General features: G+C 36.6%; 1 pseudogene; it reads right to left on the minus strand.

The window, feature by feature from the left end:
- The window catches only part of LOC149163865 (G-type lectin S-receptor-like serine/threonine-protein kinase At1g34300), a 43,535-nt pseudogene that overhangs the window by 9,842 nt on the left and 18,095 nt on the right, over positions 1 to 15,598 (minus strand).

A 15,598-nucleotide genomic window follows, 5' to 3' on the forward strand; every position in this document is an offset into this window, starting at 1 on the left:
TGATGCATGGATGTACATCTTGGGAACTAGGACTAAGCTAACTCCACTTGGTTTGGCCAGAACAAGCTTTATTAGGCCCGGTCAAGGCTAGTCAAACATGACTAGTCACCAGAAAATCCATAGGAAATAGGGTAGTTTTGAGATTTTATGGGATTGACCATATTTCTTGGGATGAATTGGATGAGTTCGACTTAGATAGGTGGATATGAGTAGATGTGATTGTTAGAGATAATATAGATCAGTTTGTTTCATTAAACCTCTATTTAAAGCCAAGACTTTGATGGCTTTTGTAATGGAATTTGTATGTAACTTTTGTATAATTGGAGTTGGGAGCTAATTTGAAGAACTTGTTTCATTCCAATTTGTTTTTCATGATTGGTTGATCTACTGAAGTTGTTGTAGCTGATATTTCTTCAAGTGTGCAAGGCAAGGGTGGAGGGCCCCCACACCAAGCTAAGTACACTTCTTGGTTCAATTTTCATAGTTTTCATAGACTAGTTTTTGTTTCAAATGTATTTAGATGTGTGATGATTGTTGAATGAATATTGGTTTAATTCTAATCTACATATGAAGGAACACACAAGAATTTATGTTAAATTCCCCTTCTATTTGATCTTGAACTAAAACTGAATTTCATTCTCCTTTTCTTATTTGAAGTTATTTATGCATTTCTGGTTTGAAGCAATGGTGATTGTGATATAGTAGGATTGTGAAGGAGGACAATCTGGACCTCCTTAGTTAGGAGCCTCTTCTTTTACATCTTCTGCATCATAAACCATTGTTAATTAGTGCTCTTAGATTTATCTTCATGAAAGTAGTATTGTAGGGAAGGACAACCTGGTTCTCCTAAGTTAGGAACCTCTTCCCTCACATATTACATAAGTGAATTAGAAATTGTTAAAATAGGTTTATATTTGTAATGTGTACTTCTTTAAATCTTCAAATTTTATCTTCTAAACTTGATTATATCTGATGTCCATATACAGTGGATTTGCCTCCAATTTTTACAAACCCGGATTGATAATCAAATACTTGTGTTAATTTAGTCAATAAATTAGCCCAACAATGACCTTCACCTCATCCCTTCACATAAGAAGTGCTTGAAAGAGCTGTTGATTGATAGGAACTTGTGAAATTCTATGCCTTTATTTGGAAAATGCTCGAACCATCAGCCATGATTGTAGATGCAACACACAATGGATTCCTGAGGCAGTAGTTCTGCTCACAATTGTTAATGCCCAAGTAGTATATGTTCGACTTTGAGTCTGGTTCTGGAGGATAAGAGAAGAATTGAGTATGGTTCAATACAAAAATGCTCTGGTTAGTACACCCTGTAAGGTCCTGCAGTCTTCTACACCCTTGGGTGGGATCTTTGGGGTCTATGGGAACAAAATCTGTAGATGGGCATATGCAATAAGGGCTTGTGCCATTGTATACACACACCCCAAAGTTCCCACACCATCCATAGACTTGACACTGGTCTTCTATTGCATTCCATCCTAGTTGCCATGTTCGAGATCTTTTTACCCACCCATAGGTCCTCAAATTTCCATCTGATTCGAGCCTGATCCTTCGCAGCGAGATAGAGGGCTCTGTGTAATGGTTGTTGTATGCAGTCCAAAGTTGATCACAAGCAGAGTTGCAAAGTGTAAAAATTCCTTGATTATCGAGATATGCCCTGGAGCCAGTTAGGGCACCCTGATTCCAGAATGTAATGTTGTTCCTCCATTTCAATTTGAAGTTTCCCCCAGGCTCCAGAGTGAATGAATAAGGATACATGTAGAGGTTTTGTCCCACACTGAAATTATCATAAACCAAGAGGGTATCAGTAGGATTGACAAAACTCTCCCAAACACTGCTGGAACTGCTATTCTTCACTACAAAATTGCCATTGTCTTGCAAGGCAGCTGAGACTATGCTTCGGTTGGCAGTATTACTCTGCCACACCACGGTGTTCGTTCCATTGAGCAACACAAGGTTGCCATCAATCTGGAAATCAAAGGAAGCTCTGTCACCCACACTGATGCCACCTTCCTCACCTGCATTCCACACCAGAGTTTCGTCTTTAGTGTCAGCAATTGAAATTGCCAGAACATACAGTCCATCCTTTCCATCTGGGTGAAAGCCAAAGCGAAAGATGCCACTCTAGGATTTCCAAAATTGTTGTTTCCTGGAGGAGGAAGGCAAAGAAGGCCTAAGACGCGATCTGGGCCCTACCGTTCCATCAGCAACAACCATATACTGAATAACAATAATATATAGTATAGATATTGGAATTGACATAATTGTTGGACACTGCTTCTCTGATTACAAACAGTACAACAGCTAACAGGTAGCAGGTGATCAGTAAGCCACAGTGGAAAAGTGGGTGGCTGCTATATGGAGTAAAGTTTTGGTAATTTAGAAGCTCTATAACCAAGTAACAGAGAGACAATAAGCCAGGGTAAGCACATGGGTGTTTAATACATGGAATTATTTATCCCCATTCAAAATTTCTACACTGGAATTTTGTTGTGATAATTGGGGAAACGAAGAAAGAAACAAAGATTTAGTTACACATAGACCAGGAAAGATTCTTAACTGACTTGAAAACTGAAACCAAACACACAAATAAAAAACACAGGATTTACGTGGTAAAACCTTGACAAGGTGTCAAGGAAACATCCACGAGGAAAGGGATTGGAATCTCTATTAATTCAACAATGATTTTCCACACTTACATTTCTCGGGCATTCACTAGTTTTATACAGGCCTCCTCCATTACATAATTGTTGTTTCGGTTACTAGTAGTAACTAATACAATTATTACTCATATTTACATAATTCGTTGTCAAACTTCCAAGAAACTCCACCTTGATAAAAAAATTCCTAATCCCTTGCCCATGCCCATTCATCATCTTTTCCGCTAGCCAAGAGAAGCTAAAAACCATTGCAGCTTCTCTACTGTAATTGGCTTTTTGAATATGTCTACACAATTCTCTCGCCTATGGACCTTTTGAAGAGCTACGTTTCCGCCATCGATCACATGTCTCAGAAAATGATACCTTACATCAATGTGCTTGGTTCTGCTGTGATAAGCAGGATTTGTAGCCAAGTGAATAACACTTTGACTATCACAAAGTACATTCACTTTCTCCTGCATCCTTCCAATCTCATCAAGCAAACCCTTTAACTAGATTGCTTCTTTATTGGCATCTGACACAGCTATATATTCTGCTTCGGTAGTGGACAATACAACTATTTCTTGAAGCTTTGACATCCAACTAATTGCTCCACCTGCAAGAGTAAAGACATAACCTGTAGTAGATCTTCTTTTGTCCAAATCACCTGCATAATCAACATCTACATATCTGCAGACTGATCCTTCACTACCACTAAAGGTGATGCAATGGTCACTTGTGCTTCTTAGATATCGAAGCACCCATTTCACCACGCGCCAATGTTCTTCACCTGGATTTGCCATGAACCTACTGACAACTCCAACTGTATGTGAAATGTCAAGTCTTGTAGATACCATCGCATACATTAAGTTGCCTACATCATTTGCATATGGCACATGAGACATATACTTCTTTTCTTCATCAGTTCTAGGAGTCAAAACCGAAGAAAGCTTAAAATGGGAAGCCAGTGGAACATTAACAGGTTTCACATTGTTCATAGAGAATTTTTCAGGTACTTTCTCCACATACTTCTGCCGTGATAACCAAAGCTTATGATTCTCCCTGTCTCTGTGTATCTCCATGCCCAAGATATGTTTTGCTGCTCAAAGATCCTTCATATCAAACGTCCTAGAGAGCCGAGCCTTTAACCTGTTGATCTCTTCCATGCTTTTGCTTGCAATAAGCATATCGTCAACATACAAAGCTAAGATAATGAATATACCATTGAAACTTTTGAAATGTACACAATGATCATACTCACTTCTTACAAAGTTCTGGCTCACCATGAAGGAATCAAACTTCTTGTACCATTGTCTGGGAGACTGCCTCAGACCATACAATGATTTCCTGAGTTTGCAAACTAATCTTCTACTGCGACTTTGTACAAAACCTTCTCGTTGTTCCATATATATCTCTTCATTCAAATCACCATGTAGAAACATTGTTTTAACATCTAACTGTTCTAACTCAAGGTTAAGTAACGCAGTTAATGCCAACACAGTACGAATAGAAACAAGTTTTAGCACTGGAGAAAAAATCTCATCAAAGTCTATACCTTCAACTTGAGAATACCCTTTTGCTACCAGTCTCACCTTATACCTTTCGATACTTCCATCAACTTTCTGTTTCAGTTTGAAGACCCACTTGCATCCAACAACACTTCTCCCTTCAGGAAGCTCTACAAGATCCCAAGTATTGTTCTTGGCTAAGGAATCCATTTCTTCTTCCATAACCGTTTTCCATTTTTCGCTATTTGTATCATCTACTGCTTCCTGATAATAGGAAGGTTCCCCATCTTCAGTAATCAAAGAAAAAGATAAAGTAGAATCTTCATACCTTTTGGGAGTTTTTCTTTCCCTTGTAGACCTTCTTAGAGCGACTGGTTGCTGAACTGGTTTTGGTTCAGAAGCTTCAACGGCTGCCTTTTTGTCTTCAACACCTTTTTCTCCAGAAGTCTCTCCTTCCTTTTGACTATCGTCAAAAGGTTTAGCCTTCAACTGAACTGTTGATTTGGCGATACCTGTTTCTGTTCAATTCTTTCAACATTTGATTTTAAAAGAGAAGATTCATCAAATGTTACATCTCTACTAATGACTATCTTTTGCAATGTAGGATCCCACGACTTGTATCCTTTCACTGCATAGTCATACCCAACAAAGACATAACATTTTGATTTTGGATCTAATTTTGAACGCTGAATTTTAGGAATAAGAGAATAAGCATCACAACCAAATATCCTCAAATGTGAATAATCACAAGACTGACCTGTCCAAACTTCTTCAGGAATTTTACAATTAATTTCTATTGAAGGTGACCTATTAACTAAATAACAAGTAGTGGATATTGCTTCTACCCACAACTCCTTTTGCAAGTTAGCATTGCTAATCATGCTTCTGGCTCTTTCATAGGAGTCTGATTCATATGCTCAGCAACACCATTTTACCGAGTATAAACATCAGTTTTGTGTCTAATAATTCCCCCATCCTTACAGTATTGTTCAAATTCAATTGAATTGAACTCACCACCATTGTCAGTTCTTAAACATTTAATAGATTTGTCTATTTTTTTCTCTATCGTTGATTTAAATTGTTTAAAGATATTGAATACATCAGCTTTCCTTTTTAGCATAAAGACCCAAACTTTATGGGAGAAATCATCAATAAATGTTAAAAAATATAGAGCACCTCCATATGATACTACAACAGGGGATGGTCCCCACAGATCAGAATGAATATAGTCTAAAATATCTTTACTATTATGATTACCAGTTTTAAATCTTTGTTTACACTATTTTCCATACACACAATGTTTACAGAAATCTAACTTCAAAGATTTCAGATCGGGAAGAGATTTACGTTTTATCAGTATCTAAAGACCTTTCTCGCTCATGTGACCCAATCACTGATGCCATAGACGAGTATCTTCTTCTTCCTTTTCTGATGCAACCGCTGCTTCACTGACTTGAGTACTTCCTTTTAACTTGTAAAGATTTCTGACCTTTTCTATTTTCATAACCACTAGGGCTCCTTTAAATACTTTGAAGACGCCCTCCTGACCTGTAAACTATAACCATCTGAATCCAACACTGCCAAAGAAATCAAATTTTTCTTCAAATCAAGTACATGTCTAACACTAGTTAATGTTCTAACTATGTTATCGTACATCTTAATCCTGATATTCCCCATCCCAACAGTCTGACATGACACATTATTACCCATAAACATAGAACTACCATTTACATTTTCATACGAAGTAAACCAATTTCTGTGTGGACACATGTGATGAGAAACACCAGAGTCTAATAGCCAGCTTTCTAAACCCTGAGAGGCATTACATTCAAGTGAAGTTTCATCTATCATACATAATTCTTCAGCAGATAAAACTTCGTCTATCATACCTGAATCGACCTGATTCGCTTCCTTTTTCAGGTTATCAGATTCTTTTCGTTTACAACAGTCTTTTTTTAGGTGTCCAATTTTATTGCAATGCCAACATTTTACCTTACACTTCTTTCCCTTCGATTTAGATCTGGAAGACCCCCTTGGTTTTTCTCGTCTTTCCTTTGAATGTCCTCTAGCTACCATGGATTCTGATGCAACTGTTTTAGTAGTGGATTTCCTTCGTACTTCTTCAGACAAGAGAGCTCCCACGACTGATTCAAACTTCAAAGAATCAACAGTTCTCAAGTTAATTGAAGTTACAAAGTGATCCTATGATTCGAGCAGAGAACACAACAAGGTTATGGCTTTATCTTCTTCCGAATCTTAACTTCCATATCTGTTAATTCGCATATGAGTGTATTAAAAACATTCAAATGTTCTGCAACTTTTGAACCTTCTTTCATTCGAAGACTATACAACTTTCTTTTAAGATAAATTCTATTGGTTAATGACTTTGTCATATAGAGTTTTTCCAGTTTTCCCCATAAATCTGAAGCTGTACTCTCTTCAACAAAGTTGAAGAGAACCTCATCTGCCAGGCATAACCTAATGGTACTGAGAGCTCGGGCATCCAAGTCCTCCCAGTGTGAATCAGTCATGGTTGCAAGTTTGTTAGTTGCCCCATCCAATGCCTTGTGCAACCCTTGTTGCACAAACAGATCCCTAACCTTCAGTTTCCAAAGAGCAAAATTGCTCTTTCCGGTGAATTTCTCCACCTCGAATTTTGCATTCGACATCTTGGTCATTTTTCTAGGGTTTCAATTTTCAGTGTTTCAACTAGGGTTTATATTTTTCTTTAAAAAAAACTTTTGTGTAAAGAAAATAACCCTTTCTTTCATTTCAAACCCTTTGTTTGTGTGAAAACAAAAAAGATTTTCTTGAATTTTTTTTTCTCCAAATTTGAACAAATCAACTCCTTTTATTTGGTTTCAACAAAATTTTTGATTTGATTTTCTTGAAATTCTTTCCTCCAAAATTTGAATAAATCCACCCCTTTATTTGTATTTTTTTTAAATCTCTGAAAATTTTCTAGAAAAAAAAAATTCTCTCCTACATTAAAAAATACCTGAATCCATATCTGCTAATGAGGCTCTGGCAGCATGCAAAATGCAGGTGATTCCTCGATGGGTTGCAGCGAGGCAGCCTGTGCAGTCAACGTAGCCCCCTCATCCATAGCTCCAAAATTGGTCACACTCACGCAGATGTGGACCGGTAGCGTATTCCTCCTCAATGCATAGAAAAAATACCCAGCAGTGACAGAGGGTTTGGCGGCTTCTTCTTCATGCTCCCCCTCAACGCAGAGAAAAACACGCAGCAATAACAGAGGGTTTGGCGGCTTCCTCTTCACGCAAAGATCTGCTCGCCTTCACGCAGAGATCATGCAGCCTTTACACTCCTCACGTAGAGAGCATGCAGCAATGAGTTATCGTCTTCACCCTCCTCACGCCACACAACAACGTCTTTTCTGCTCCAGCACGCAGAAAACAATGGAGTTATGCAGCATTTACGCTCCTCACGTAGAGAGCATGCAACTATAAGCCACGCAGGGAAGTTAACTCGCAGCAATGGTCCACGCAAGGCAGAGGGTCTTCTTCACACAACCGTCTGTCTCTATAGCGGCAGGCTCACGCACACCTCTTCACACCTTCCACGCAGAAATGGGGTTCAGCCAGCAATGGGAACCAACTCTTTCATGCAACAATGTTTAACCACACTTCACGCCTTCCTCTGCTCATCCTTTGGAAAAATTTAACACGCAGCACTCAATTGCTCTGATACCAATTGTTGTGATAATTGGGGAAATGAGGAAAGAAACAAAGATTTAGTTACACATAGCCCAAGAAAGATTCATAACTTACTTCAAAACTGAAACCAAACACACAAATAAAAAACACAGGATGTACGTGGTAAAACCTTGACAAGGTGTCAAAAAAACATCCACGGGGCAAGGGATTGGAATCTTTATTAATTCAACAATGATTCTCCACACTTACATTTCTTGGGCATTCACTAGTTTTATATAAGCCTCCTCCGTTACATCACCGCTATTTCAATATAAAACTAACTAGTAGTAACTAATACAATTATTACTCATATTTACATAATTCGTTGTCAAACTTCAACACATTTGGATTATGAGCCACGAAACTGTGTAACTATATAACAAGCAACTAATAAGCCATGATGAGATCATAGGTGTCCTAGATCATGAATAGACAACCAGGAAACTACAATGTGAACGTAGTTGTCTAATAAACAAGATGAAGTCTGATTCTAAACTTAACCAGCACAAAATACAAATCCAACAATCCTAAGCCTCCTTCTGTAACAAGATATAAGGCTGCTTATTAAGTTTTACAGTGGCAATTGCAGTGCCAAATATTCCTTAGGGAAAACTCTTCTCCACTGACCGAGGGCTGAATCATATACACAATCCCCATAATGAGTATACTACACCCCAAATCTGTGATGGACTTAGACTATTCCTTAGGGAAAACTCTTCTCCACTGACTGAGGGCTGAATCATATACACAATCCCTATAATGAGTATACTACACCCCAAATCTGTGATGGACTTTAAAGATGATCAGAAAGATAATGATGATCTGAAGGATGTACTTTATGTATTGTTTCTGTGATGGACTTTAGGTATAGTTTTGGAATTAGAGATGTAGTGACATAGTATTTATTGCCTAAATTATGCTTTTTGGTGTAATTGTGAGACATATGTAATTACAGATTTCTTTTTGGTTTAGTCAAATTTCTGGACTAAGTTATGATCTGGAATCCATGATTGCAGAAATGATAATTATTTTCAGCTTATTGTGAATAGACCTGAAGAGATCTTAGTGAACACTGTATATACTTCTTATATTCGAAAACCTTGTCACTGAACACTGTGTATACTTCTTAAATTCTTAAATTTTGTTCCTTAACTACTCATCGTCGTGCACTTGCATAAGAGTCCAAGGTTTGTTATATGAGGGGATGTGGACAACGACATAGCCTAACGTGTATAGTGTGCATCATGGCTACCAGTAGACAGCAGATAGCTTGTAGGTAACCTAAAAGTTTTGGGTGGATATCCCTATATTATTCAATTTATATAAATAATATATATTTTGTATTTTAGGTTTTCACGGTGAATTATGAATTTCAACTTCTTATTATTTTAATAACGTTCATGGGGTGGGTGCCAACATAGATGTGGTGTGTTAGTGTGCGAGAAGAATAATTGGAGTTTATTTTCGTTTAATTTTAAATTTTAATGGTTTTGACTTTAGTGAGTATAAGGAACATTTAATTTCAACTACTCTATTTTACTATGAGATTTATGGAAATTTAATATATATTATTAAATTTGATTGAAAGATAAATAAATAAGTGATACACGGATACACCAGCTTAATAATAATAAGATCTAATAGTATAAAAATGATAACATTTTTTTTAACTACCAATGTAGGGAGAATATTTGTTAGCATTAACTTTTTTTTTTTAAGGTATGGTATATTGAAAAGATTAATAGAGGAAAAAAAACTATAAAAATAATAATACTCAGAAAAATATATGAAAAGTTTCTTTACTTTTTAGTTGAAAAATCAAAATTTTTTAATCTTTTTTTTTTAAATATGGTATATAGAAAAGATTGATAAAGAAAAGAAAAAAAAAAAACTATAAAAATAATAACAAGCAGAAAACATATGAAAAGTTTCCTTATTTTTTAATTGAAAAAAAAATCAAAAACAATTTCCATTTCAAATTTGACAATTAATTTTTTATTTTAATTTTCATTTGTATGAGAAATAATTTTGTGTCTTTCTATGATGAGTTATAAAACTCTTGAAAAATAATCACTATTTCAAATTTGAACCCTTCCTGGTACTAACAAAGTAGGTGTCAGAAAACTATTAGTTTAAGATAACTTCAGAAGTTAGGTATTTGATCATAATCTTTAGTTCTAAGATCAAATGAAAACCATATAACTACCTTGTTGTATAAAAGATAAGTCTAACAAACTCAATGGATGAGTGGAACACAACTTTAAAAAATTTATTGGAATTGTTTTAAATGTTAAAGCTTTCTTCTTACACTATTATTGTTTATTAATTTTGGGGAAATAAGATTTTATATATGATTTTATTCTTGTAAAAAAATATTATCGGAATTGTTTTAAATGTTGAAGCTTTCTTCTTACACTATTGTTGTTTATTATTGTTTATTAATTTTGGGGAAATAAGATTTCATATATGATTTTATTCTTGTAAAGAAAACCTTAAAATCTATTGCATTATTCTTTTTGTGCATACTAGTTTATCTCTAGTTAATTGTAAATTGATTGACAAGAGTCATTCTAAACCAGTGAAATGTTGGTAAGCTGGTTTATGTTGGGAACATTTACAGTTGTAATGATTAGTTTTTGGTTTTTCATTGTGTGTGTGAATTCAAGCATGAATGAACATGTTCTATTTAAAATCTGATTTTTACTTTTAAATGTTTAGAATAAATTGATATGCATATTTTATTTAATGTGTATTATTTACAAATTATATATGGTTTATATAGTGAAGAAATTAGCTATGTATTTATGGCTTGTCATGTCTCTTAGTAAATATTTAGAAAGTTTTTTGATAAAGCCTTATGAATTTGTATACAATATTTTATAAATTTTAGCGTATTGTGCGAATAAAATTTTCATTCAATATAGTGTGTATCACATAGATAATTTATTATTTCTATATAATGTTTATCACATGGAAAATGTTTCCATGTGATGTGGTGTTTATAACCCAAGCTAAAAGACTTCGAGACTTGGTTATTTTTTGAGCAAACTCTCCAAGTTTTCATTGTATTGCATAGAATGTTTGTCTTACTATGCAATGCATCACACCAAGACATTTTTCTAGTGCAATACACTGCAAGAAAAGATAATATGGAAATGCAATACATTACATATAAAGAAAATCTTGAAATGCAATAAAGGAAGAAGATGGGAAATATAAGATAAGACCTTCGAGAGTTGTGATATGTCGCATTGAAAAAGTTTTTTGTATGACTCACTATAGAGAAATTAAACATTATGATGTGATAAGAAAAAGGAACACTCTTGTAGGAACAAAAATCCCCAAGACAAAGAATTTTTATAAAAGAAATGGAAAGGGCCTTGTTGCCAATAGGATAAGAAGGGTTGTACAATGAGAAGATAATTTTTTAGTTCAATAAATTGAATGAAAAGAAAATTGCGGTGTGATAAAAGGAGGGAAAATCCTTTATTACAAGCAAAGAAAATAAGAAAGATGCAATACAATGTAAGGAAATAAACTTTTCAATGACATGATGGGCAATGTGATGTATCACACTATGAAATAAAAGATTGTAACGTGGTAAAATAAGGAAGAAAAATCACTTATCATGAGAAAAGAAAATAAGAAAGATGTGATTTGTCGTAAGGAAATAAAATTTGAAGGATGGGATGAGCTAAATAGCTTCGATGTGAATGCAAGGACCATATGAATGCTGACACATCATCATATGAAAGTGTTGGTGGTGCTAGACCCACCAACATGTAAGGAGATCTCCCCGGTAAGAAGTCCCAACTAGACCTCACACCGTTTGGAGTAGGAGTCCCAGCAATGGGTAGTATAGTAGTGCCTTGATTGCAGTAGCGCACAAAGATAAGTATGATAACTTTGTCGGAAGCAAGTGTGTGACCTTGCAACCAGTCAAGTGAGATGCATGGGGGGTCTATCACACGAAGGGGAAAAGCAAGTGTGTCCCTTAGAAGCTTGTAATAGTACGCAACCTGAAAGGAACACACGAGATGAATGACATCACAGGCTGGAAGCGGAATAGTCCACAATCCAAAGTGATGGGTTAATACAACAACACGTCTTCAACAAGATTCGTATAATCATATACAAAATAGTTCATACACAAATGTGTAAGTGAAATAACATACATTTCTAAAGTAACCAAAGTAGTTGAACTACAATAACCACATATGCATGAAAACATGTTGGCTCAGTTATATTATTAAGTGAAAGTTCCATCCATACATACACCATTGACAGCCACTAGCCCCAATAGTGGAACATTACAGTCAACATTGCCTGCTCCTCCAAAGAGATGTACTTGTTGTACGTTGTGGAGAAGCCAAGGCCTGTCCCAATACTCTCTAAGCTTTCTCTAAGCAATGGCTAGCCAAAAGCTTGGCTCCTAAAAACCTGTACTATGAGTTATGAGGTTCTATATATAGAAAAGGGTGGGGTGACCCTTGGCATTCCCCTATGACTCTTAGACTACCTTCATGACTCTTGGAATACCCTCATGACTTTTCACATTACATAGTGATTGTTCACATCCCACTAGTGACACTTGCAATTTCACTTACAACATATTTACAATAATACTATTATCACTCGTCCGGATCTCCAAGGCTGAGGAAGAGTCCAGCTGAGGTAACCACAAACCAACCTTTTGACTTGGTAGCTAGCCCTACCAAGCCGGAGAGGGCTCTCTCAAAAGAATCACAGCCAGGAGGGCTGGATGGATTAGGGTTTTAGGCTAGGTATGATGTGCATCGGTTGTTTGATTTGATTTGGTGGGGTTGTTGGAAGAGGATTAGGTCAAAGAGACTAGGCCAGGGCAAATGAGGATATGATTACAAACATTTGATGGAGCAAGGTAGGTAGGCACTCAAACACTTTAAAGTTATGAAATGAGATGGATAAGACCGGTGAGGTGCTAGAAAGAGCAAGACAAGCATGTATTCTTTCTAAACTGAAGAAAATGAACACGATGTGAAGATTTCCCCAAAACTGAGCATATAAGATGTATTTTGCTCATCAACTTGAAAATCAACATATCATAGAAGTGAAATGAAATATGGGAGTACAAAACATTCAAACATATGTAAGATAAGAAGAAACTATGTCAAAAATTCCATACCACAGGTATTCCACCAAAATAGTTGCAATTCATTCATTAATTTTTGCCAAATATTGATTACACTAGTGTCTCTAATTAATAGCCAAACATCCAACTGATTCCAACCTTTCTCTATGGTGAAGAAAGGGACTAAATAGACATGAAGACCACTTCCCCTCATCCTCAGGGGTCAAATCCATGAGGTGAGGAAGATATTACACAAAAATCTGAACTGATAGCTAAATTGTAGGATGGTCCAAGTGACTCATTCCTATCTTAAGTGAACTGATTCATTACACCTCATCTGCTTGATTTACCTAATTCATTTACCCTAGGTAATAGTAAAAATATGACAATTACATCCAATTTGATCATTTACATAAGTAAAATCATCATTTGCCAAGGTGAAAATCAAAATAGGGGAGAAACTTAGAAAATTGGAGAAGACTGTCAAACACACCCTCTCTTTGTAAAATGCACCCTCCAAGTTCAGGACTGGTTTTGGGTGCCTTCCTGGTGTTCAAATTTGCTCCAAGATGGCTTGTTGGAAAGCCCTTCAAGTATAATTTCTAGACATGTCTTCAATTTTAAAATTGGAGCTCATTTTCCCTATCAAAAACTAAATCTCCCAAGACTGGTAAACGCGCATCGCCCAAGCCAGAAAGGAGGTAGAAAGGTGGTTTTTTACCTTTTTGACTCACTTGTTTGTCTCCAAATGCCAAGAAAATGCACAGGGTGCATGTCCTCATCATTTTGAATCCAATTATTTTGACGTTTTGTTCATTAGATGCCCCAAAAAAGGGCGCAACACCCTAAGTGTTGCGCATTTGACCCTTTTCACTGTGCTAAAAATGCCTCAAAAAACACAGTAATTCAGAACTTGCAAAAATTTGCTCAAAAATTGCCAAAATTGGTGGGATGAAGGTTGATCATGTTTTTGAGGCATGGAGTGATGCCTCGGCAAGAATGTCTAGCCTCCTTTTCTCCTCTTGCTTGGTCAAGGCTTCAATCTTTGCATGGGCTCTTTTGAGCTTGGCTCTTGCAATTTTGTTTCTCATGGCATAATACTTTACCATCTTTCTTTGAATATCATTATCTTTGTTGGCCTTGACTAGGAGTTTCTCAAGATGACCATTTACACTCTTCAACCAATTTTCCTAGTTCTCATTTACCATTTTTTCAAATTTCTCATTTAGGATGAGCTCATTAGCTAGTTCTGCCTCCCTTTGCTTTTCTAGCTCCAAAGTTCTCTTTAGGCCTCTAGTCCTTGGCCTTCTTGGCACCTCTTCCTCTAGATGATCAGTGTATTCTCCATATGCTTCATCAAGTAAGGCCTCAGCCTTTTCAACCTCTCTCTTTGCTTTGATGAGCTGAATCTCCATGAGCTCATGTTTGACCTCAAACTACCTGTTCTCCTGCTCATAGTATGAAATAATGTATTTGGCTCTTTGCAAGTTGACTTGGAGCTCTCCGATGAGTGCATTCTTCTCGTTGATGACAATGGATGTGTTCTCACTATCATCATTTTCACTTAGGTCAACTAAGTGAAAATCATGCTCAGTCTCATGGAGGTCCTCCTCCTACTACTGGATCTCCGCCTTTGTCACCTTTTCCTTACCCTTCTATACCTGCTTTGTTGATGAAGAAGGCAAGGCCCCTCCCACAATCTGTGGCGAAAACACTTGCCTATTCCCTCTCTGATAGGTATGTGTCAAGGTACCTAAACCAACCCTTTTAGGATGGCTTCTCTCACCATGCCCAATGTGTTCTTTCTCACTGCCTTCATCTCTGCCAGGTGAATGAATAGGCTCATGAAATGGTGATAGTAGAGGTGATGGTGTGGCTGACTCATTAGATGAAGATGAATGATGTATGGGCTAAGGTGGAGGAATGGAGGTGGGTGGATGAGATGATGAAGGTGCTTCTTGGCCATGCTGAATAGGTGGGACAGTGAAAATCTCATTGGATATAAAGGTGTCCCATGCAATGTTAAGTTGATCTAGGTAATGAAGGACTATCATCTTGATGAGGGAGTGGTGAAAGATACTTTGCATTTGATGATCATAATCTTTCTTTTGGGCAATGAATCACATCTTGTCAATGCTCTGGTAAAGATAGTAGGACATATTAAGCATTTTGACTCTTGTGAAATGCATGAGTAGCCAAATATGATAGGAATAAAGCCTAGAAAACCTACCCTCACAAGTGAAGTATTTCATGATGATTTTCATCATGGGAACATATCTGTCTAGGAGGTAAGAGAGGAAAAAATATCTTTCTCTCACTCTTGTACCTTATTTCAAGATATGGCTCATAATAGAAATGATCTAATTCTCCTTGCTTAAACCATTTTCCCCCAACATTTGGGATCCCAGAGGCAGCTAATATGATAACAAGAGATACAGTGAAGGTGACACCAGCAAGGGTTACCTTGTTGTCATGGCAGTTGGTGATAAATAATCTGGTCAACATAGGATGATGTTGGATCCTTTGTACTTTCTCACAAAACTCAAAAAAACCCACATGCTTAAAGCGTGTCACAATGGTGGGAGATGCCATGAGTTCTTTGGT

The sequence above is a fragment of the Pinus tabuliformis genome, chromosome 5_1, assembly GCF_031772625.1.
Source record: "Pinus tabuliformis cultivar Carrire ecotype Pingquan chromosome 5_1, CPIR1, whole genome shotgun sequence".
Lineage (NCBI taxonomy): Eukaryota > Viridiplantae > Streptophyta > Pinopsida > Pinales > Pinaceae > Pinus > Pinus tabuliformis.